At 49.3% G+C, this 24,102-nt stretch overlaps 1 protein-coding gene across 1 annotated transcript in view; it reads right to left on the bottom strand.

Annotated features, from left to right (window-relative positions):
* Positions 1-24,102, bottom strand: part of ANKRD13C (ankyrin repeat domain 13C) — an 893,039-nt gene that overhangs the window by 278,948 nt on the left and 589,989 nt on the right. The window lies entirely within an intron of this gene.

Genomic DNA, 24,102 nt, shown 5'->3' with positions numbered 1-24,102 from the left:
GGAGGACTGGCCTGCCGAAGCTGGTACCCTGCCCCGAAAGGGTATCCAAGCAGTAATGCTTTGGGAATGTGTGCAGAGAAGCCCACATAGCAGATTGGTAGATGTCCAAGACCAGGCTCCCCTCTATAGGGCAGAGGTGGCACCAGACCTCTGGTCGAACGAGCCCAGAGACCTTCAAGCACAACATTCGCAGCCAGATCGCAGTGTCCGAGATGCAGAGAATGATGCACCTTCACAGGATCCGTTTAGTTGCAGCCCTGCAAGTACAGGCACCAGTATAACCCACAAAAAGATGGTCATCTATCCGGACATGTCTTGTCTGAGAGGGGTAGTAGCTGAGGACCCTCACTGGGTCTAGCTGATGGAAGCACTTTACTTTGCCTTCATCTTCACATTGTGTAGGGAGCAATGTTTGTGGTTAAGATTAGCTAAAGGTTAGGATTGGGAGGAGCCAGGGGGGAGAGAGGTCGAAGGGTAGCATGGGGTGTAAAAAAAAAAAAAAAGGAAAGGTACAGGGGCCATCCTTGTAATGACACTGAATGCTCTGGAAAGTAAAAGACAAGAGACTTAAAAAGGTATGGCGAAGTGAATTCAGTGGAAATAAACCCACAGATCGGAGGGAAGCACATCCAAGACGTTGTCCAACAAGTCCCACTCTTTGTAGCTCAGCTTCTTAGCAGTAGAGCATGAAGGTTAGCTGCTAAGGTTCGGGTTGAGGACCCAACCCTCCAAATGGGCACCATAAAAGGCATCTGGCCGTGGCAGATGTACCACTGTCTCCGAGCTCAGTCCGGAAAGATCCAGATCAATGAGGACCAAAACAAGTGCAGCCTCCTGAGAATAAGCGGAATGACAGGGATCCGTGGGAACCTATAGAGGAGGTTGAACATGCAGATAACAGTCAATACATCCCCTAAATCACCCACACTAGGAAAATTCCCTGGAGCAGACAAACTTGCACTTACAGTTCACAATGGCAGCAATGAGTTCCCCTTTAGGTTATACAACAGTGGGAGAAAATCTCCAAAACCTCCTAGCAGAGGCCCTACTAGTGGGAGGTCGAAGTCTGCCTGCTCTGGGCAGACGCTGTGATGTTCTCCTTCCCAGCAAGGAGTGCGCCATCAGACATGTCACATTGCTTCTCTGAATAGCGGCAAAGAGTCCACACAACCTAGTTTGTTGAGTTAGTGCATGGTGGCCACTGTGTTATCCGTCAGGACGAGCACAGACTTGCCCTGTACAGAGCGGGATGAATGCAACTAAGTTCAGCGAGATAGTCCTCAACTCTAGCAAATTGACGTGTCCCTGAAACACTGATGTAGTCCACTCATCGTCCGATCAGACAGCCGAGCACCCCCACCTTTCAGGGACACATCAGTGCCATCTGTTACTTGAGGCCAGGTGTTAGGCAGAATTATATGCAGTACCCTTTGGGAACACGTCACACAATTAAGACTACAAGTGACAGTACAATTTCACCTTTGGTACAAGCCTGTACTACACAGTTATAGTGGTAGCAGTAGCGGAGCAGCCAGACTGATCTCAAGAGTAAGTGAGCAGTACAAATAGTTACACAAAGGACAGCAATTACTATGATAAGGCAAACACTGACTCAAGGTTTCTAAGTAAAAGAATATATATTTATTTACTGAACAGTTGTATAACATTTCACTATTCTAAGCAAGATCAAAATCACAATCATAAATACAACACACCACTTCCCTTAAATTTCAGAAAAGTTAATCTCACAAATTGAAGTGGGAGCAAAATGACACTCCAGCAATTTAAAAAGGGAGGGAAAGACAGTTAATAGAAATTAGGCCAAACCAACAGCTAAGTACTCTGGGCAATTGAACAAGAGACACTACAGTGAGGAGATCAGCTAGAAAAGGTTTAGGGCAAAAGTCAGTGGGTCATAAGTCTTTTGCTCAAGATCACACAGTTCTGGGTAGTTCGTGCTAAAGTTTGTGGCACAGTTTCCGGACGAGGTTGGTTGGTAGAAAAGTTAGTTCAAAGAGAAGAGAAGGACAAGCCCTTGGATTGGAGAAAGATTTCAAACACGTTCACTGCGGCTGAGCAAAACGCACAACCGGATTTGCACAGTACCTTAAAACGGAGAGGGGGCTGTAGCTGAGGCAGATGTTCCTGCAGGCTCACAGTTCCTTAAGCGACTGTTGGACTGATCAGAAGTAGGAAGACTGGAGGGTCCTGCACTACCCAGGGAAGAAACCAGCAGCAGAGCCAAACAACAAATAAAAGGTGCGCTCCTTAAAACCCAAGCAGGGTCCGACCTTCCTGGCTATCCGGCCCACTGTAGCTCTGTACAGGGAATTTTACCAGAGGAGGGGTCCTGGCTTGTAGTTTGAGCAAACTGGTTGGTCCCACACCAGCTCAATGGAAGAAGTTTCCTGGAGGATCTTCTCTGTCGTCTGATTTGGAGATTCAGACCTGCAGCAGGACTTCACCGGGCGGTTCAGTTGTTGTAGGGTTCCTCTTCTTCCAGTTCCTCTTTGGTTCTTTCGTTCGTGGCGACTCTGCTCTTCCAGTCCCAGAGACCTGCTTTTTATGCAGTTTCCCCCCATTCATACAGCCTGGCTGTCAATCGCAAAGCAGCAGGGTGGCTGGCCTGGCAAGGCCAGTCCCCTTAGCCAATCAGACAAGAGTGCAACTTGGGTTAGCAAGGGAACCCATGGCAGGGGTCCGAAGATCCCTCACTCACATCCTGCCTACCTAGACCATCAGGCGCCTTAAGGAGGGCTTCTGTGCAGAAGGCCGTGACAAAGGAGTCATCCCCGGTTTGGCGCGCAGAGAAAAACACAAGAAAGACTTCAACAAAAAGAAATGGCGACTAAACCCAGCCGGAACCAAAATAAAATGTATTTGGTCAAGCGGGTCTATGTTCGAGGCTAATATAATAGCCTAAAACATTACCAAGTTTATATAAGATAATCGCGGTAGAAAAGTTAGGGTAGATACCACTGCCACCAGCCAAGGCTTAATGTTAAGGGAGCGACCAAAAGGGATAAGAGTTAACCCTTTCCAATACTCCATGTAAGATGGGGTGTACTGGGTCTGTGGTTTAAAGTGACTATTTAAAGTTAATGGCAACTTTACCTGTTTCCGTGGGATAGTAGTCAGCCCCAGAAAAATGGAGTCAGGGGGAAGTCTCAAAGACAACCCTGTGTCACTGCACCGAAGGTGCTGTGTAACACACATAAAGTGGTGCACATGGAGTAGGTGAGGCTCTAGTGCCCAAGATCACACAGAAAGTAGAAATAAACATAGCAAAACATGTAAGAGTGTGAAAAAAGGCTCACACTCTAACCAGGTGAAAAAAAAACCCTAGAAATCCAGCAAAGCTGCTGGGGGACTCTGTAGGTAAGGGAAATCAACCATTTATGAGAATTCTCCCCAACACCAGGATTGCCAAAGCAACGCACCCTTTAGCAGGTTGTCTTATAGGGACCAGCATGCAAGGTCTAGAGAAACTAGACAACTACAGAAGATCTAACATGATCCCTTGAAACTGAGGCCACTGGCAATGGAGGAGCCAATGAAGCAAACTAGTGTGCAACTGGCCTTCCAGGACCACTAGAATGCTGGAGACCATAAGACCCTTGATACTCGGTCCTCAGCCAGAAAAGAGATTGTCCAAGAGCACCCAAATGAATCAGAGAGACTGGGACTACAAAACCTGAGACTTTTTAAGTTCAGGGAAAATCCCAAACTGTGTAACAGACTGCACGTGCAGAACAGATTAACACAATCTGTGAAATGTGGCCCTTTCGTCTACCCCTGCCCAAATAACCTGTTGTGTTCCCCGGGGTTGTTCCCTCTCCAAACAGGGCCGGATTGACCCGTCGGCCAATCGGCCTGTGGCCGATGCGAAATCATGGCGAGGAGACCTGGGGCCTTCGCCTCGCCAGATGCAAATTGCAAAGGATCTGGAAGTAACCAACTTACAGATCCTTGACAATTGCAGCCCCACCGCCGCCGGCCCACCGCAGATGCAGAGAAAGGTAACACCGAAGTGTTACCTTTCTTTGATACATGCGGCGGCCAACTGCCATGACCCATGACACCATGGCGCTGCAGCGGCCGTGCCAGCAGCAGTCAGTGTCACAAAAACACTGGGAAGGAGCGGCAGGGCGGGGCGGAGTTGCCTCAGCCCGGCCTGCTCACTCCCAGTGTTTTGTACACATACTCCGCAGACTGCTCTCCGCAGGTACGAGTTGCACGTCCTGCAGCAAGCATCTCTAGCAGCTAATGAGACGCCGCGCCCCGAGCTACGAGAGACCAGTACACAAGCGCAGGTAACAAGGTCTAGCATCTTGTGCTTGGAAGTGGGGTCCAAAGCATGTGTGCTTGCATCTTTAACTTGCGCCCATTCTGACAGCTTTTGTGATGTGCCATTGGCTAAAGCGCTGATGGGTGTGGTTTCCCGGCCAGCATTATCCTTCAAGTAAACTCAAGTTGCCATGGTGCCATCCAAGAGTGTCCACATACTGTTTTCTGCGCCTTTCAAACTTGTTCCTTGCACAGTAGGATCTTGGTTGTATTACCATGTGCAACACATTAGACACAACATGCATTCTCTTGGAATTCCCTAGACTTACACCACACCAAAATCGCCTTTATCTGCTGCTGCAGAGAGGCACCGCCAGTGCCCGCCACAAGTTACAGCTGTGAGCTGTATGGTGGGCCAGGAATGGCTTCCCAGCTGTGCCCCTTATCTCTCCTGATTGAGGCTTGAGTGCTGGTCGAGCCTTCAGCCTAGGGACATGGGCCTGGACCCAGGAGCCTAGGGTCTGGCCTCGGTCCTTCCCATGTGCAGAGTGTCTGACTGGGCTGGGGGCCTCAGCTGTTGTTCCTGGGCCTGCTTCTTTCCTGGATATTATATATCCCTTGTTCAGAGGCATTAGGTGCCATGTGCCAAGACGTGCCAGGCCCCGAGGCAAGATGCCCCTGTGTTATGTACTGATGTAGGGTGTGCTGCACTTGCAATGGGGCTGGAATCTCCCAGGGCAGAGGCATGCAGGGACCCCTGTTATGTGGCAGGAGGTGTTCTTGGCTGAGGCAGGGAGTGAGCTTGCTGAAGCAAGGAGTGCCTCTGCTGGCACATGAGCTGCTCCTCGACCTACAGAAGGTGGTGCCCCTCTGCCAAGGTCATGGATGCCCTGGGGATGAAGTAGGGGATTGCTTTTTCTGAGGTGTTTGAGCCAGGAAGTCCCCCTGAGGAAACATGTGCCTAGGTGCTGATATAGGGTGTGCACTTGTGATGGGGCTGCAAGAGCCCCAGGGCAGAGTCATGCAGGGGCTCTGGTCTCGGGCAGGAGGGTGTCTTGGCTGAGAAAGAAAGTGCCCGTAGCTGAAGCAAGAACATGCGCTGGCACAGTAGATGCCCCTCCGCCTAGCCCTATATGTTGATACTGTTGGGGGCTACCATGTGTGGTGTGCTGCTGGCTCGACACAGCACAGTAGTGTTAGAAAATAGAGGTGCATTGGCTGTTATTTATTTATTCTTTAACATATCCAAACACTGTCTGTACTTACTATCATTGTACAAACATTGTAAAAAAAGACATCCGAGGTCGGTGGCAAATGGCGGTAATGCTGCTAGTTTTAAAGTTTGAATGCAGTGAATTCTAAGTAATACACATTGAAAGATTTCCAGCAACCTTTTTCGCATTGAGAGATATTGCATTAAAATTGGAAGAGAAAGGGCTTTTTTTGGCATCTGAAAAACAATGCTTTGGTAAGATGTATGCTGCTGTTGAAGTGCACACAGACCGCTCTAGACGTGGGTGCTTGAAACACTGGGACATACACACACGGACAGCTGTCAGCGACAGTACGACACTCGTAGAAATAAGAGTTGTTTCGATGTCCTGTGAGTGCGCTGCTTTCCCTATTTTGCCAACCTCTGAAGCCTGAAAAGTACATGCACGCATGCTTGAAATGCAGCCACATTTGCACCAGACCCGCAGCGCACGTTTCATGTCCTGATTTAAAGAACATGTTGCTGTGTCTTAACACAGCCAAAACTGGGGCAGCTGCTTGCCCCTCATCCCCTCCCGATGTTCAGGGCCCATGTCAACCAAAAATGTTGAAAGGCCCCGACTCCATACCTGCGGATACTCTGTGCTGCTTATTCATCTGGACCAGCATGAGCACACACACTTGCATCTATGCAAAGCGGATTTAACAATTCACAATAATCTCCAAATCTCACGCCCAGGGCCCAGACATGGACGCAAATGACCATTCTTTATCATCTACTAAGAAATTCAGAAGCATTTTAATACCTCAATTGTTCCAGACATCTCTCCGCTAAAACACACCCAGCAGCAGCCCCCATCATTTTATACAGAAGCTTCCCAAGCACACTTGGCACTCTTATCTGCTCTGTCATCCCACCATGTTACACCCCCACACCTAGCTGCGCTCGTAGGTTGAATCACATTCGTACGCAAAAGAGCACAACACCGTAGGTCCATTTCTGGCAACACAAACCTTTAACCAATTCACCTAGAATCTCAACACCACACAGCGCGCAGTTCTGAATCTGCACGCACAAACATATCACATTAGTGTTTCCACCTTATCTGCTCCCACTATCGTCCCCCTTTTCAGGACCGAGCACCAAGAAGTCACAATAATGGCAGAAGCTGCTATTCGAGGCTGTAACATTACAACATACATCTGAGCTCCGGGAACGTTACTTGGTGGGGGCTATCAGGAGCGGGTGTTCGAAGAACAGCAGCTTTTACAAAGGGAATGCTATCACAGGAAGTCTCAGGGGACTGGCGCTATTGTTAGGCAGAATCCCGTGCAGTGCTCTTAGGGACCACTACACACAATTAAGACTACAGGTGGCAATACAAGTTTTACCTTTGACATAGTAGTACAGGCTTGTACCAGAGTGGTAGCAGTTGCGGAGCAGCCAGGCTTATCTCAAAAGTATATGAGCAGTAGCAGAGATTACACAGAGGGACCACAATTACTGTGACTCAAGCAAACGCTGACTTAAGGTTTCAGGTAAAAAATATAAGTACATTTATTTTTTAAACCAGTCGTTATAAACACAACACTTCTATTAAACTCAAATAAAAACCACACGTTAAATATACTACAACTAACCAATTCACTTTGTACAGTAAGTCTCAAGGTAAGTACCCTGTGTTGAATGAACCAGTGTTACGAACAAACCACGTTACAGTGAATATGATTGCAATCACTTTTTGACAGTTCGGTCTACTAAATAAAAGCGTATCCGTCACATGAATTGCTACCGGGGAAAAAACACACTTAGCACCTGAGATACCCAGAGGGAGTTGGAGGCAAAAATCACAGGCAATATTTTGGTTAGGCAGGCAGAATCAAGAAACACTCAGACAGGAGTTCAAAAGTCAAAGGGCCGGAGCCAGGGTCGAAAGACACCTGTTGCCGAAGATCACACAGACAGTTCACGATTCAACGTAGCCAAAAGTACTTCGATATTGTCAATGTTCAGAAGCAAATGTTATAAGAAGGAGGGAAGACAAGGGCAAGCCTTGGAAATGAAGAAAAGGGATTCATCCAGTTTCCTCAAGTAGAACACAGTACCTTGCTCCAATGGTGCAGCTGGTGCCCTGGCAGTTGTTCCGGTTGGTTTCCCGCAGACCCACGATTCCTGGAGCTTCGTTGTGAAGGAGGACGTCTGAAGGGGGTCTGCACCACACAGGGATGAAGCCGGCAGCATTAACGAGGAATAAAAGGTGCGCTCCTTAAAAACAGGAGAGGCTCTTTGGGTGGCTATCCGGACCACTAGAGCAGCGTGCAGCGATTTCGACCAAGGAAGAGGATCCTCTGGCTGTGGAGATGAGCTAGTTGTCCCCACCATGCTCAAGGGAAGACGACTCTGGACTGGATCTTCTCTGAGTCGTTGAAGGGAAGATAGCTCAGGACTGCAGCAGGGCTTCACCGGGACGGGGTAGTTGCAGCAGCCGTCATTCTCTCAGCTTCTCTTCGGTTCCTTGTAGTTCCAGTGGTGACTCTCTGACTTCTAGCCCAAGAGACCTGCCTTTTATGCGAAAAACCCCCATTCACACATCCCTGGCTGTCAATCACCCAGCAGGGGGGTTGTCCAGCCCAGACAACTACCCTGGCCAATCATGACAAAGTGCGGCTTGGGTTTCCAAGGTTACCCTGTGCAGGGGGTGACTACACCCCTCCCTCACATTCAGCCCACCTAGACACCCAGGCACCTTGAGGAGGGCTTCTGAGCAGAAGCCCGCCAAAAGACAGTGAACAAAGAATGCAAACCTAGTTTGCTGCACAAAGGAAAACACAAGAAGGACTTTAACAAAAAGAAATGGCGAATAAACCCAACCGGAGCCAAAAGAAAGACGATTTGGTCAAGCGGGTTTAGGTTCGAGGCTAATATAATAGCCAAGAACAGTACCACGTTTATCTAATATAACTGCGGTAGAAAAGTTAGGGTAGATACCACTGCCACCAGCCAAGTCTAAATGTTAAAAGAGTGAAACAATGCTCTAGGAGGTACAGATAGAAGAACAAGTTACTCTCTTACCTGGTAACGTTCTTTTGATGGGATGTCCGACGACCTATTCCACATCTATGACAGTAATCACCACAGCTGTGCTGCTTCGGAAAATCTTTCGCCGTCTGCGTCCTGCGTCGATGACGTCTATACGCCGCCCTCGAGGACCTCCTCCGAAGGCCGACATCACTGGATGTTATAAGTAGGAGGCACGACGCCCAGAGCCTCAGTTGTAGTTTTTTCCCAAGAACGTGTGGCACCAGTCTTCTGCCAGACTGACCACACAAAGCCTTGCGGAAACGTAAGCTGCAATCGCATAAAATTCTGTAGCGGGGAAGGCAGGGAGGGAGCGATATGGAATATGTCGTTCGACCATCCATCGAAAGAACGTTACCAGGTGAGAGAGTAACTTGTTCTTCAAGGTGATTGGGTCCTCCGACGTATTCCATATCTATGACAGACTCCCAAAGCAGTACCAACGCAAGGAGGTGGGAAAAGAATTCAGAATACAGAAATTTAGAATGCCCAATCAAATTGCAGAGTAAAGGACCGCCTTGCCAAAGGTCAGATCCTGCCCCCGGATAGAATCGAGGGAGTAGTGACGTACAAAGGTATGGACCGAAGCCCAGGTGGCTGCATCACAGATGTTATGAATAGGAACACCCCTCTGTAGGGCAGTAGAGGCAGCAATACCCCTGGTAGAATGGGCCCATAAGCCAACCGGTGGGTCCTTACCCGCCAAGCGGTAACATTCAGAAATTGCCAGAATAATCCAGAGAGACAGTCTGCTTAGTCACAACTTGTCCCAAACGCTTTCCAGCATAACCAATGAAGAGTTGATCATCCACTCGGACCCGGGACATGCGCGAAATATAAAAGGTTAAAGCTCTCCTAGGATCGTGCCTATGGAGCCGCTCCTCTTCCTTACCAGGATGCGGAGGAGGATAAAATGCTGGAAGAATAACCTTGTGGCCTAAATGAAATTCCAACACCACCTTTGGAAGAAAGGAAGGACAAACTCTAAGGACGACCCTGTCCTTATGAAACGCAGTGAAGGGTGGCTTAACTGAAAGTGCCTGTAACTCACTCAGCGAGCGGAAGTGACCGCAACTAAACACAGTTTTAAGGGTTAACAGTCTCAAAGGACAAGAATGCAAAGGCTCAAAGGGAGCACCCATTAGAAACTTGAGAACAAGGTTCAGATCCCAACCGGGCAACTGGAAAGGTGACGGAGGAAACATATTAGTGAGCCCTTTCAAAAACTGAGAAAATAAAGGGATTTTAAAATAAGAACACTCCTCAGACGAGCGCTTAAATATAGACAGCGCCGCCAGGTAACCTTTCATGGTACCCACTTGAAGGCCCCTGTGGGCCAAAGAAAGCAAAAAAGACAGAACCATAGGAATGTCACATGAAAAAGGATCTGCATTCTTAACCCTGCACCAGTCGCAGAACTTTCTCCAACGGCAACGGTACATGGACATTGTTGCGGGCCTTCTGGCCGAAAGCAACACCTCCATCACGTCTTCAGGGAGGTCCCAATCCTTATACCTCAACCTTTCAGAAACGGAGCATGAAGGTTGAGGGATCTGACCTCTGGATGGAGAACCTGACCCCCCCCCTCCCGTGAGAGCAGATCGTCTCGGTAGGGAAGATGACGTGGAGGGCAGAAGGACAAGTCCAGAAGGTCCGGGTACCACATCCTCCAGACCCATGCCGGAGCAATGAGGATCATCCAGGAACGGAACCTCCGTAACCTCTAAAGCACTTGCGGAAAGACGGGTACTGGAGGAAACGCGTACAGCAGTGGGAATGACCACTCCACCACGAACGCGTCTCCTAAGGCTCCTCTTGGAGGAAATTCCCGCGAGCAGAACATTTCGCACTTCCGGTTGACACTGGAGGTGAAGAGATCCACTTGAGGGGTCCCCCAAGGGGCGAAGATCTCCAGGAGAATCTCCTGAGCCAGCTCCCACTCATGAGAGATCGTGCTCTGCCTGCTCAGAGCGTCCGCCGTCTCGTTTTCGTCTCCGGCCAGATGAACTGCCGAGATTGAAATTTCCTGCTGGATGGCCCAGAACCAGAGCTGCATCGCCTCCCTGCACAGAGGAAGTGACCCTGTCCCCCCTTTTTGTTGAGGTAGTGCATGGCCACTGTGTTGTCCCTCAGAATCAGGACTTTCTTTCCTCGCACAGTTGGCAGAAAAGCCTTCAGGGCACGCCTGACGGCCCTCAGCTCCAACAGATCGATATGGAGTCTGGACTCCGACGGAGACCAACGACCACCGACTGTCAACTCGTTGGCATGAGCTCCCCATCCCATGAGGGATGCGTCCGTCACGATCGTCACCTCCGGCCAGGGTAGCCAAAATAGAGCCCCCTTCATCAGATTGCCTTTGACGGCCCACCACAGAAGGTCCTGGGCGACCGAGGGCGGCACCTGAACGGGGTCCGACATCCTGCCGAAGGACTGAGACCACTGGAGCTTGAGTGCCCATTGCAAAGATCTCATCCGCAACCTGGCCTCTGGCACCAGAAGAATGCAGGATGCCATGAGACTGAGCAATCTCAAGAACTCGAACGCAGGGAAACTCTGGGCATGTTGGAACTTGTGCACCATCTGCTGAATGTAATGAGCCCTCACCTGGGGAGGAAAACACTGCCCCAGGGACGTGTCGAGCATTGCTCCGATTTACTGGAGCCTCCGAGTTGGCGTCAAGTGGGACTTCTTTAAGTTGAGGGAGAAGCCCAGCCTGTGGAGGGAGTGGCAGGTGACGGACAGATCCAGGACTTGCTCGGGAGAGCGCGCCCTGTTCAACCAATTGTCCAGGTAGGGGTAGACGTGAATCACCCCTTTCCTGAGATACGCTGCCACCACAACCATGAGCTTTGTGAAAACCCTCGGGGCGGAGGTCAATCCGAACGGCAGGACCCGAAACTGAAAGTGCGAATCGCCAACCGCGAACCTCAGGTACTTCTTGTGCTTGGGATGGATCGGCACATGAAAATAAGCGTCCTCAAGGTCGAGAGACACCAAACAGTCCTGAAGTTGAAGGGCCTGGAGGACTGGAGAGAGAGTAACCATCTTGAACTTGTCCTTCCTGAGGAGTTTGTTCAAACCGCGCAAGTCCATGATGGGTCTCAATCCCCAGTCTTTCTTGGAAATCAAAAAATAAGGGTAATACCATCCCTTGTTCCTCTCCGCTACAGGCGCCAGTTCTATGGCGCCTTTCTCCAGCAGGGATTGAATTTCCTGCGCAAGGAGCGGATCTGGGCTCTTCAAAGAGATTCCCTGGTGGATTGTCGTGAGGCCTCTGCCGGAAAGGAAGACAGTAGCCATGGGCTATTATCTCCAGAACCCACACATCTGAAGTAATGGGACGCCATTCTACAAGATGCTGCGCCAGCCTTCCCCCAACCGGTGAAGCATGGGCCTCATCACTGAGCAGAAGCGGCTGCGGCGTTGCCTGAGGGCCACGAGGCAACTGCTCGCGTGGCCTTGGCATCTAGAGTACCTTGTTTTCCACCTCTGGCACTCCTACGGTTGCCCCTTTGACTTGCAACTCCTCTCACTTTACTAAAGGATGAGTAATAACGAAAGGAACCTCCCCTCCATGGCTGTCCCCTAGGACGAAAAGGTGGAGGTTGGCGGACTGCAGCGCCCAACGATTTTGCTGCAGCTTTGGAGGTCTGCAACCTCAAGGCTCTCGTCAGCCTTGTTGCCAAAAAGATGTTCACAATCAAAGGGCATATTGAGGAGCCTGGATTGCACATCAGGAGCAAACCCAGACTTCCTCAACCACGCAAACCTGCTTATTACGGTGCTCGTCGCCATGGACCGGCTGACACAGTCTGCCATGTCCAACCCCTGACTGAACGGACTCGCACATGGCATCCTTGCCATCCTGAATAATAGCAAGAAAACCATCCCATTTGTCCCCTTCGGGAATATGTTCAGCCGCTAAAGAACCACAGTTCCACAGAGTGTGCATGAAACGCGACAAGGCACATAAGGAGTTGGCTGCCTGATGAGCCATACCCCCTGAAGAAAACACTTTCTTCGCCCAGACATCAAAACGCTCGTCGTCCCTATCAGGAGGGGTGGTAGGATACGACGCCTGCTTAGCTGGGGCGGTAGCCGCCTGCACCACCAAACTCTCCGGAGTGGGGTGCTGGTCAAGTAGCAGGGGTCACTACTGGCTGGGCGGTATTTACGCGGCAAAGACTTGCCCACTGCCGGGAGACTCTCTGGAGCAGTCCAAGCTGCTGCCACCCTTCTTTGCAGAGCCATATGGAATGGCAGTACCGGGTCAGTGGGTGGACCCTGGTCGAGGATATCCATCGGGTCATCCTGCACAAAATCAACTGGGGGCGCCGACCACCCCAAGTAGTCGGTGACCCTCGACATAAGGTGCTGGTACGATGACTCGGCATCGGTGCCAGGCTCAGGCCTACAGAACTCCACCTCCGGAGAGGTGTCCAGACGACTGGCCTCATGCAGTGACTGACGCAGGTCCTCAATCTGGCTATGACCAGAAAGAATCTCATCTGATACCGTGTCAGGAACCAACCCATCTTCAGAACCCTCTTCCACCTCGGAAATATAATCCATAGGCTGGAAAGTGGGCACTGAATAAGGGAGAAAGACATGTTTTGCCTTGGCCAGAGCCTTTCTAGGGGGTTCCCCCGTGCTACGGGGTACCTCCGACACCACAGCCTCGAAAGGCGTCGAGTGAAACGGCCATGACGTCGAGCGCGGCGCGACAGCATCGACGGCCTCGAGGGCGGAGCCCCGAATGTGTCCTACGACAGCCTGGGCGCCGATGGCGTCGACGACTTACGTGGAGGCGGAGCCTCGAGAGTCAGTCGACGACCCAGCGCCACCGGCGTCGACGTCTTCTTTGAAGACTTCACAGGTACACAGGGGCTCGAGCGCGTCGAGGACCGGGACCTTGAACGGGCATGACTAGCTATTCCCCTTGTCTGAGTGGGACCTCTCCCACGAATCGTGCTGACCACCCGAGCCCGAAGGCGTAGAGCGGTGTCTCTAGTACTCTCACGGCCGACCCCTCTCGGAGGGCGAACGGACTGGAGCCCTGCGATTCAAGAATCGGCAACATTTTCTTCCCGAAGAAAGCCCATTCCTCCGGAGAGGAACGCTTGGTGGGATAAGAAACCCGCCGACGGGCGGAGTCCTCGGATGAGGACGGGGAAGGCGACCGATGACGGCGCTTCCGGGAGTGCCTCGAAGAGGCAGAGGAGTGGCAGGACCCACTCCGGGACCAAGACCCCCTAGACTTACGACTGCGATGCAGAGTCGCCCTTGAATCGTCTGTCGAAAGCCCAATGGACCTCGACTTCTGGTGCTTGGACACCTTACCAACCGACAGTTTCTTCTTGCGCTCCCGCAAGGCTTTGGACGTAAGCGACTAGCAGTCGACACAATCATCCGTGTCATGGGCCTCCCCAAGGCACCAGAGGCAAGCGTTGTGCGAGTCCGCCACCAACATCTTGGACCCGCAGTCCCCACACTTCTTGAAGCTCGGACGCGGGGTGGAAGAAGAGGTAGACAACTTGAAGACTTCAACTTCACAGACAAACAGGTTTGAAGAACCGAAAGAACAAACTCCAAATAGTCGAGGCGCGCCAAGATCTCCGAAGCGAACACGTTCGCGGAAAAAAACAGAACTGAGGCTACGGGCGTCATGCGTCCTACTTATAACATCCAGTGATGTTGGCAGTCGGAGGAGGTCCCCGAGGGCACCGTATTGACGTCATCGACGCAGAAAGCTTTTCCGAAGCAGCACAGCTGTGGTGATTACTGCCATAGATATGGAATACGTCAGAGGACCCAATCCCCTCGAAAGGGATACAAATTAACCCTTTCCAGTACTCCATGGAAGATGGGGTGTACTGGATCTGTGGTAGATTGACTAAGCAAAGTTAATGGTAACTTTACCCTTTTCTGGGGGACGGTAGTCGTCTCAGAAATGGAGTCGAGGGAAGTCTCAAAGACAACCCTGTGCCACGGCACTGAAGGTGCTGTGTGACACAAAAAGAAGAGGGCTACTGAAGTGGTGTACTTCAGAGTTCACAATCACAAAAACAGGTGGAAACACATAGCAAAACACAGGTAAGAGGGGGTGAAAGCTCTCACTCTTACCAAGTTGAAAAAAATAAACTCCAGAAGTCCAGCAAAGCTGCTGGGGCACTCACTTGGTGAGGGAAATCAGCCATAGATGAGAATTCTCCCTAACAGCTATAACAGGGTCTCTTAGATGTTATGTTAAAGGATTTTTGTTCCTCGCACTAAAGGGTCCACTGGCGGATCTGAAAAGGAAAGCGGGGATTGGGTGAGTTAGTGGGACTGAGCAGGAAAAGTGCAAGAGAGCAATGATGTGCTGTTGGCAGCTTCAGTTCGGTTAACACTGTTCGCGGAGCTTGGGTGTGGTTTTTCGATGGGAAATGTTCTTATTTCAAGAGCCCATAGGAAATGGGGCTCTTAAAAGCACTGTGGTATCATAGCAGGCACTCTTAGAACTGAATGTTAGTATGAAAAGGGATCTTGGGGTAATTTTCAGATAAGAGGGGTAGGCGAAAATCGGCCTTGGATTACATATACCTAGATCAATATATGATGTCCATAGCTAGTGATTACGAAATAATCAACAGATCCTAATTAGTATGCTGTTAAATCTCAGTTACCAGTTTAATGGTATCCACTACATAATAATTGCTCATTTTACTATAGCTGATATGATAGCTTAGTGGTTTGAGTGCTCACTGCTGTGATGTGTGTGTGATCTGCAGGTTGCAGGTTCGAAACCCAGCAAGGCCATCTCAGCTGTTCATCCTTCTGAGGTCGATAAATGAGTACAAACACAGGTTGGGTGATAATGTATGCATATTTGTTGTATAAAAAAGAGCTTAAATAACATATCATTTGGCCTTGGACATCTGCTTGCATTCAGTCATTTGACAATAGGGATCTATACACACAGATATTAATGATATATGGTGATCTATTCTTGTATGAAATGTATATCACATTAGTGAAATCATAACCGTATTTTTCATAGTGTACTTAGGAACAATGCTATTTGATTCCACTTCCTGTTTTATCAAGGGGTGAAAGATTGTGTTCATGTCACTCCTGCGTCTTGGAGCTGTGGACCCCGTCACAGAGAACTGTATGAAAAGTTACGTTATTTTATGAGTTGTGTTGTAATGTAACAGACACATGAACCCTCCATAAGGAGCGTTTTCTGTAAAGTCGTGAACTGATGCAATTCAATCACGGATGATGGTTTGAGGGCTGCTTTTTTTGAGGCGCGGGGTGGGCCACATTTTTGAGGTGAGGGGTGGGCCACTTTTTTGAGGCGAGGGGTGGGCCACTTTTTCTTGGGTGTCCGGGCCTATTTCTTGTCCCAGTTCGACCCTGTCTCCAAACTTTTTTAATATTTACATGCTACCACTAATGACTATCATCCGCAGTTTTAATGTTCATTTTCACCCCTGTGCATTTGTATGTATTGCCTTTATCAAATGAAATGCTGGCTAGCAAAAAATAAACTTCAACTCAATCCATCAAAAACAGAACTTCTCTCTTCAGGCACCAAACCGCCGCTTCATGGCTTAATTCAACAATATTTGCCCGCAAACACTGTTTGGCACCCCAAAAAACAAAATATGTAAATTGACCTTATCCAATCAAATTAATGAATGCGTCAAACAAGTCTTTTTCAGCATCCGTCTGCTCAGGAGGGTTCTCCCTTATCTTCCAATTGCCGACCATGCCTTTGTAGTCAGCACGCTAGTGCATTCTAAGGCCCACTACATGAATGCTCTTTATGACGGCCTATCCAAATATATAATTCACCTCCCCACCAAATTACTAAAAACGATGCAGTTCGACTTACGATGAAGTTACCAAAGGAGTCCCCAATCACCTTGCCCAGATCTATGCGTTTTCATAGCCGAAAACAAACATCGTTTGGTAAAGGATATTTGTTTTCACCCACTGAACACCCTTCCCAACATATTGTATGACTGGTGGAACTATATAAACAAACTCCAGTCCTAGAAAACGTGGGAAAGTGTTGGATAGTGGTTGAAAATAAATATTGTTAACCCAACCATGTTTATTTTCTGCACTCAAAACACTGTATACCCCTTACCGAGAGCAGTCTTCACTGGCTAACTCTGCATTCATGAATCTTATTTAAGATCGTTGGTCTCATCTTCAAGTGCGTTCACAGACCGGCCCACCCTACCATGCTCAGAGAATTCAACTCTACATGCCCTTCTGAACACTCCAATCATCAACCGGCCATCTGCTCGTGTTTCCTGAAAGCTGTTCAACAAGGTGATCGTCACTTCTCTGTTCTCAGCCCAAGGACATGGAACAACCTCCCTCTCTCGCGCCACTCCTTGGAATCCAGCATGGTTTTTCAGATGCAATTAAACAGCTTTCTTTTCTCCCAATCTAAATAGTTACTACACATATCCTAACAATCTTGAGGACTGCATCATTCTGAATATCATCTGATCTAGATACAGTTTACTCTGCTCAGTACTTTTAGTTATGAGCGCTTATAAATGCAACTGAAAAAAAAATGAACAGATGGACTAATGTCTGGTCTGGGGAGTGCGCTCAGACGATCCAGTCGTCCAGGTAGGGAAAGACATTAATGCCTTCCCTCCCGAGGTGAGCAGCAACCAGCATGGCAAAAACAGTGGGTGCCAAAGAAAGACCAAACAGCTGGACGTTAGGTTTTGATGTTGGCCCATAAACCTCCAGTACTTCCTGTGCTATGTATGGACAGGTGCATGGAAGTAGGTGTCCTGAAAGGCCGGTAACAACAACCAGTCCTGCAGATCAAGGGCTTGGAGGACCCGATTTAGAATGACCAACTTAAATTTGCCCTTTCACAGGAACAGATTTGTCTCAGATCGATGACAGGATGCAAGACTCTGTCCTCTTCTAGAACCAGAAAATAAACAAAGTAACACCCTTTTCCTTGTACTGAGCACAGTACCACCTCTACAGCATTCTTGATCAGAAAAGCTAACTTCCCCCAAGAGGAGGGGGGTTCAGAGGCTGAGCAGAATGAAGCGGGGGATAGTCTGGAGGGCACAGAATGAAAGGGAGACAATAGCTCTGTTGAACGACCTTCAATGCGAAAGCATAGGACTCAACCATTCTGAGCAGAACTGGAAAATCCTCTCAACCCCCACAGGTGACGGTTGAAGAAAACTAACCACAAGGGTTTTCTCCAGGGGCAGGTGAAGGGACTGTGGTGGAGATATCGCCTCTGAGCACATTTGCCTCTCCCTCTAGGGAAACAGCGACCTGGATGTCTACCAGGAAGAGGGCCGAAACGCTGAACATCCCATCGAAAGAACATTACAAGGTAAGAAGTAACTTGTTCTTCGAAGGGATTGTGTCTTCCGATGTATTCCTCATCTTTGATAGACTCCCATAGCAGTGGCATGTAATTGGAGGTGGGAGTAATAATGTCATGTATCCCTTTTAGGAATGAACCGAATGTAATACGGCTTTGCCAAATCTGGTCTCTTGACTAGTGGAGGAATCCAGGTTGTAAAATTTTCTGAATGTATGTGCGGACGACCGTGTGGCAGCCGCACATATGTCTCGGACCGGTACCCCTCTTTGGAGGGCCGAAGAGGCTGCGATACCCCTGGTTGAATGAGCCCTAAGATTTTGGGGTGGCTCTTTCCCTGCCAGTTTGTAACATTCCGGAATGGTCAAAATAATCCACCTGGAAATGGTCTGTTTTGTTATGGGTAGTCCCAACTTGTGACCCGAGTATCCTAAAAACAGTTGGTCTGCTTGCCTAATCCTAGCCAGTCTGCTGATGTAAAAGCTCAGAGCTCGCCTTGGGTCCAGCCTATGTACCCTTTCTTCCTCTTTCCCCGGATGGGGAGGAGGGTAGAACGAAGGTAAGGTAATTTTCTGAGTGATATGAAATTCAGAAACCACCTTTGGGACCAAATTAGGCTTCACCTGCAGGACAACTTTGTCCTTATGGAAAATTGTATGGGGGGGGGGGGGGGGTTTACAAGAGAAAGCTTGTAATTCACTCACCCTCCTAGCAGATGTTAGTGCTACCAATAGGACAGTTTTAAGAGTGAGAAATCTCAGCGAACAAGAGTGGAGTGGTTCGAATGGAGTACCCATTAGGAAATGTAAGACTAAATTTAAGTCCGATAAGGGAACTTGGAATGGTCTTGGAGGATAAACATTAGTTAATCCCTTCAGAAATTGTATTACTAGAGGTAGTTTGAAATACGATGGTTCCTCCGCAGTGCGCTTGAAGATTGAAAGCGCTGCGAGATAGCCTTTTACAGTGCCAACTTGAAGGCCTGAGTTTGCCAAGTAGAGTAGAAACGATAACACCGTAGGTGTATCACATGAAAAAGGGTCGATATTCCCTTCTCTACACCAGCTGCAAAATTTGTTCCAACGGCAGCGGTATAAAGACTTTGTTGCTAGCCTTCTGGCCGAAAGCAACACCTCCATGACATCATCAGGGAGGTCCCAATCCTTGCATCTCACCCTTTCAGAAGCCAAGCGTGAAGGTTGAGGGTTCTGATGTCTGGATGGAGAACCTGACCTCCCTTCTGTGAGAGAAGATTCTCTTTGAGTGAAAGACGTATTGGAGGACAGACGGACATATCTAGAAGGCCCGGGTACCACATTCTCCTGGCCCAGTCCGGGGCAATTAGGATCATGGTTTTCCGGAATCTTCTCAACCTCCTGATCATTTGAGGAATAACAGGACTGGTGGAAACGCGTAAAGGAGTAAGAACTCCCAGTCCACTAAGAACGCGTCCCCTAGAGCTCCTCTCGGGGGAAATTCCCTTGAACAGAACAGATCGCACTTCCTGTTGGTGCTGGTGGCGAACAGATCCACCTGAGGGGTTCCCCAAAGGGCGAAGATCTCTTTAAGGACTTCCTGAGCTAGCTCCCACTCGTGGGAGACTGCTCTGCCTGCTCAGAGCATCCACTGTCAAGTTCTTCTCTCCGGCTAGGTGGGCTGCCGATAGAGAGATTCCTTCCTGAATTGCCCAAAACCAGAGCTGCATTGCCTTTCTGCACAGTGGCAGTGACCCTACGCCTCCTCTTTTGTTGAGGTAGTGCATGGCCACTGTGTTGTCTGTCATTATCAGGACATTTCTCCCCTATACTGATGGCAGGAAAGCTTTCAGCGCTAGTCTGATCGCTCTCAGCTCTAATAGGTTGATGTGTAGTCTGGACTCCGATGGAGACCAACGATCGCTGATGGTCAAGTCGTTGGCATGGGCTCCCGTGAGTGAGGCGTCTGTGACTACCGTTATCTCCGGCCATGGTTGCCAAAACAGTTCTCCTTTCAAGATGTTCTCTGGATAGGCCCACCATTGAAGGTTGTGGGTTACCTTGTCCGGAATCCGGAGATCTGTCATTCTTCCTGAGAATTGCAACCACTGAGTTCTCAGTGCCCACTGAAGAGATCTCATTCTCAGGCAAGCCTCTGGCACAAGGAAGATGAAGGATGCCATGAGGCCTAGCAACCTCAAAAAGTCGAAGGCCGGGAGACGTTGGGCATTTTGGGCTCAGTCCTCCGTCCTTCTTTGGTATGAGAAAGTAGGGGGGAGTACCAGCCCTTGTTCCTGTCCGCTACAGGTACCGGTTCTATGGCACCTTTCCCTAGCAGGTCTATAATTTCCTGCAAGAGGAGCGGATCTGGAACTTTTAGAGAGCTGTGCCCCGGTGGATGACTGAGGGATGTGTAGAAAGGGTAGGCAGTAACCCTGGGCAACTGTCTCCAATGGCCAAGCATCTGACGTAATAGCCTGCCATTCCGTCAGATGGTGAGTTAACCTGCCCCCTACAGGTGTTGTGTGGAAAGACCTCAGAGTGGTTTGGGGGCGGCTGATGCATATGCCGAGGGTACAGAGGCACCTGCTGTGGCTTTAGTACTTTTGACCCGTCCACCTCGGGTGGATCTCCTTTGGCCTCTTTGAGCTGGCTGTCCTCTGCCTTTCCCGAATGCGAATAATAGCGAAAGGACTTTCCTCTCCCAGAGGTTCCTGAGGGGCGAAAAGAGTTTGGCGGATTGCAGCTCCTAAAGATTTTGCCGCTGCTTTAGATGTCTGCAACTTTTCCAGACTGTCATCAGCCTTTTTACCGAATAAAGAAGAGCCGTCAAAGGGCAGATTCAAAAGTCTGGCCTGTACATCTGGAGCAAAGCCAGACTTTCGCAACCACGCATGCCTGCAGATTGTCGTACTTGCCGCCATGGCCCTGCTGATACTGACAGCAGAATCTATGCCAGTTTGAAGTGACTCGCACATGGCATCTTTGCCATCTTTGATGATGTTAAGGAAGGCATCCCTTTCCTCTCCTTCCGGTATGCAGTCAGCCGCTGATGAAGCACACTCCCACAGTGTGTGACAACCTGGCGAGCGTGCAGGTGGCGTTGATGGACTTCAACGCCATACTACAAGCAGAAAATACTTTTTGCCATAGCATCATACCTTTTGTCATCTCTATCCTGTGGGGCAGTAGGGTAAGCAGATCTGCTGCTTGATGAGGTTGCTGATTGAACCACCAGGCTCTCTGGAGTCGGGTGTTTTGATAAGTATTCAGGGTCAGCAGCAGCTACCCTATACTTGGCTGACAATCTTTTATTGACTGCAGGGATAACCTCAGGAGTTTCCCAATTAGATGAAATCTTCCTTTGCAAGGCTGCATGGAAGGGGACCACAGGATCCTCCTGTGGACGTATGTCTGTCAGGTCATCCTGTTGAAAAACAGGTAAAGGCGCAGACCAACCCATAAATTCAATAATCCTTGCCATCAGGGTTCTATAGGGTGTTTCGGCATGTTCCCCCCCCCCCCCCCCCCCCCCCCCCGAGTCTGGTTTGACAAATTCCACTTCTGGGGAAGTGTCCAGCCCACTTGCCTCATGTAATGATTCCTTTAGGTCTTTCAACCTTCTTTCCTCAGAGGTAAAATCCTCTGAAACAGGTAGTGTGGCCCTCTGCAACCCGAGGGTTTCGTGGTCAGAATCCTCCCCTTCTTCATATATTGAAGATAATCCGGGGTACTCTGACCTCAGAAATGGTGTAAAACTCATTTCTAAGGCAGAAGGAGCCAAACTCATCATTATTGGGCAAGAAAACGTCGATGTCGTTGACGCCGATGTGACAGGCTTCAAAGGTGCCGAGAAAGGCATCGAGAAAACTGGAAGAGGCCTCGAAGAAATCGAGAGGATCGGGATCCTACTTGAGGATGTCGACAACGGTCTCGGCGTCGTGCCAGAGGCTCCTGGTATCACAGTTGGCTGTGAAGTAGTCGTGCTTTTCTCTTTCATCGATGTCGACGATGGCGTCGATTAGATCGACCGATGCATCGACTAACCCTTCAACAACGGCGTCGATGGCGCCGATCCATGCACCAAAGGGATCTTCGACGACGTCTAAGATGGTGCCTTCTTACCCGATGGCCCGTGGCGCTCTCGGGTGGACTTTCGCCAGGTGCAGCGACTTGCAGCTTTTCGATTTTTTGGGTTTTTCACCCCGGGTATCACCCTCAGCTGTCTTCGAGGGGGTCGAGGCTGCTTTCTCGAAGACGCTTAGCATTTTCCTCCTGAATTCTTCCCACTCAGCCTGAGAGCTGTGTTTTGTGGGGCAGGAGACCGTTTCTGGGGAAGCAGAAGATGACGAGGAAGGGGGATTTTCGACGTCTCTTCTTTGAGTGTCTAGATCTCGACAAATGGTGGGAGCTACTTTGAGACCTAGAATGGGAATGCTTTCGACGGCGAGGAGACGAATGCCTCGACCCAAGAAACTTTCGAGGAGGTTTTGACTGACTTACCTCTCTCGAGCTTCCCCTTGCGCTCCGTCAAGGCTTTCGCCGTCATGGACATGCAGTTCTCACACTCCGAACAATGGTGCTTGACTCCCAAGCACCACAAGCAGATTCTGTAAGGATCTGTTATCAACATTTTCTTACCGCAGTCTCGACATTTTTTTAAGCCGGACCGCGGAGTCGTCAGTTCTGATGAAATAGCCATCGAGAACGAGTTGGTATTCGAGTAAATATAAGGGGTTTTATCTGACTGAACTGAGCAACGATATTCCGAGGCTCCACGAAGCGCGGAAAAACAGAACTGGGCAACGGACGCTGCGCGTGGCTATTTATGGGCATGGTGACGTCAGCGCCGATAGAGTGGCAGTCGAGGGACATCGACTCGGCAGACGTCCACGCGTAGCACCCTCTACAGAGAAAAAATGTCTGAGGCCAGCAAGCTGGAGACTAGTTATCAAAGATAAGGAATACGTCGGAGGACACAATCCCTTCGAAATAGCTTTCCAGCTTCAGCTGCTCGGGAAATCTTCGACAGGGAACGTAGTGAACCTTGACTCTATCATCAACCGTTTATTCGTCTTCACGTCCGGATCCGATGATGGAGCAGTAAGTGAAGTCGGCTGTTGCATATATATATATATATATATATATATATATATATATATATATATATATATATATATATATACACACACACACACACACACACACACACACACACACATATATACATATATATGGGATACATTACTCACCGTAATCGTATTTCTGATGCTTGTATCTGCTTAGATTCACATGCTGTGCATAGGCCGACATCTAGTGGAAGCTGCGGAGTATTACAGTTTGTTTTTCGAAAGTCGAAAATGGGCGTCGACACAGGCGTGCCAGTAATACTATCCCTAGTGTGACGTCCACTGTACCCAAGATCCCTCACGCGTGTAGGATCCTCAGATTGTATTTTTTCTGACATGAGGAAGCATGAGGAGTAGCGTGAGTACAGATAATCCAAGCAGATAGACAGAAAAGGTAAGACTACAAGCAATCATGCGCCTTCTCTCGGAGGGGAGGAAGGGTGGGTCGCATGTGAATCTAAGCAGATACAAGCATCAGAAATACGATTACGGTGAGTAATGTATCCCTTCTGAGGCTTGTGGAATCTGCTTAGATCACATGCTGTGCATAGATTAGCGAGCAGTACCAGAAGAAGGAGGTGGGATGTGAGAAGGGTCATGAGCAAACAGGTGTCTTAGAACCGCTTGTCCCACTTGTGTATCTGTCTTGGAATGAGTGTCAATGCAGTAATGCTGAGTAAAAGTGTGAATAGAGCTCCAAGTAGCCGCTTTGCAAATGGTGTCGAGGGGAACATTTGCAATGAAAGCCAGAGTGGCACCAATGCCTCTAGTAGAGTGGGCCCTTGGCGTAAAAGGCAGAGTCTTGTCAGAAAGAGAGTAACACAGCTGTATACAGTTGATAATCCACTTCGAGATAGCGCCCTTAGAGACGCGATCCCCCTCTCTGCCTGTAGCTACGGAGACAAACAGTTGATCTGTTTTCCTTAGCGGTCTGGTTTTATTTACATAGTATAGGACCGCCCTACGCACATCTAGGGTGTGTAGTTTCACCTCAGCCGAGCTTTGCGGGTTCTGGAAGAAAGCCGGAAGCTCGATGGACTGGTTTACATGGAA

This window comes from Ambystoma mexicanum, chromosome 1q (genome assembly GCF_040938575.1).
Source record: "Ambystoma mexicanum isolate Mex_15411 chromosome 1q, UKY_AmexF1_1, whole genome shotgun sequence".
NCBI lineage: Eukaryota > Metazoa > Chordata > Amphibia > Caudata > Ambystomatidae > Ambystoma > Ambystoma mexicanum.
This window is presented reverse-complemented; position numbering and strand designations above follow the sequence as displayed.